This window comes from Gopherus flavomarginatus, chromosome 5, assembly GCF_025201925.1.
Source record: "Gopherus flavomarginatus isolate rGopFla2 chromosome 5, rGopFla2.mat.asm, whole genome shotgun sequence".
Classification (NCBI taxonomy): Eukaryota; Metazoa; Chordata; order Testudines; family Testudinidae; genus Gopherus; species Gopherus flavomarginatus.
In genome coordinates this window covers 30,079,040-30,080,014 of record NC_066621.1, presented here as the reverse complement: position 1 = coordinate 30,080,014, position 975 = coordinate 30,079,040, and the positions used below count along the sequence as shown (strand labels likewise).

Genomic DNA, 975 nt, shown 5'->3' with positions numbered 1-975 from the left:
CCACCAAGGTAGCAGCAGCAGCCCAGGGCTCGGGGGCTATTTAAAGGGCCTGGGGCTCCCCTGCTTCCACCGCCCCAGCCCTTTGAATAGCCGCGGGAGACCTGGGGAAGTGGCAGGGCTCCGGGGGCTGTTTAAAGGGCCGGGGCGGTAGAAGCAAGGGGAGCCCCAGACTTTTTAAATAGCCCCCAAGTCTCCAACAGTGGGGCTCTGGTGGCAATTTAAACAGCCTGAGGCTCCAGTCCCTGCTGGGAGCCCCAGGCCCTTTAAATTGCCCCCTGGGGAAGCTGGGCCACCCTAGTACAGTGCACCAGCAGGGCTTGGGTGCGGGGCCCGATTCAGGGGAATTGGTTGAATTGGCCTAAAGCCGGCCCTGCCCGCAGGAAAGCAAGGAAGTAGCACAGGCTTATCACTGTCCCTGGGTGGGCTTGAACCACCATCCTTTCAGTTAAGAGCCAAACGTGCTGACCCATTGCACCACAGAGACACAGACAGGCCAGGCAGTATGGAGCACAACAGTCAGGAATCAGCTCAGGGTCCGGTCTAGCACATGCATGCAGTGGTTGGACAAGCAACAGCAATACACTTTCTTTGGCCTCTTTTGCTGGAAGAGTTAGCAGGGCAAGCTTGTTAGTCACAGGTAAGGGGGTGAGTTTATGCAAATTCTGGACTCTGGGACCACAGCTGGGGTGGCACATGCACCCTCTCTGCAACCAACCTTTGTTACTTCACTCCATAACAGCACACACAGAGCAACCTTTTACCTTTCAGCACCAAAATATACTGTAGAAGAAATCTAATAGCATAACTTTAAGATGAGAAACTTCAGTACTAACAACAATTCTAAAGATATTTAAAAATACCTCTGTCTTTAGACACCAGACACAAAATCAATCAGACCAAGAACAAACATCTATTTCTACTTCCCACACACTTGGGGAGGGGGGGGTGGGTTTGGAACCCATACCCCTTAATGAT

General features: G+C 52.6%; 1 non-coding gene across 1 annotated transcript; it reads right to left on the bottom strand.

The window, feature by feature from the left end:
* Positions 1-410: 410 nt before the first annotated feature.
* TRNAK-CUU (transfer RNA lysine (anticodon CUU)) lies at positions 411-484 on the bottom strand. Its single transcript has one exon. It is a non-coding gene; the product is annotated as a tRNA-Lys (tRNA).
* Between the last annotated feature and the right edge of the window lie 491 nt (positions 485-975).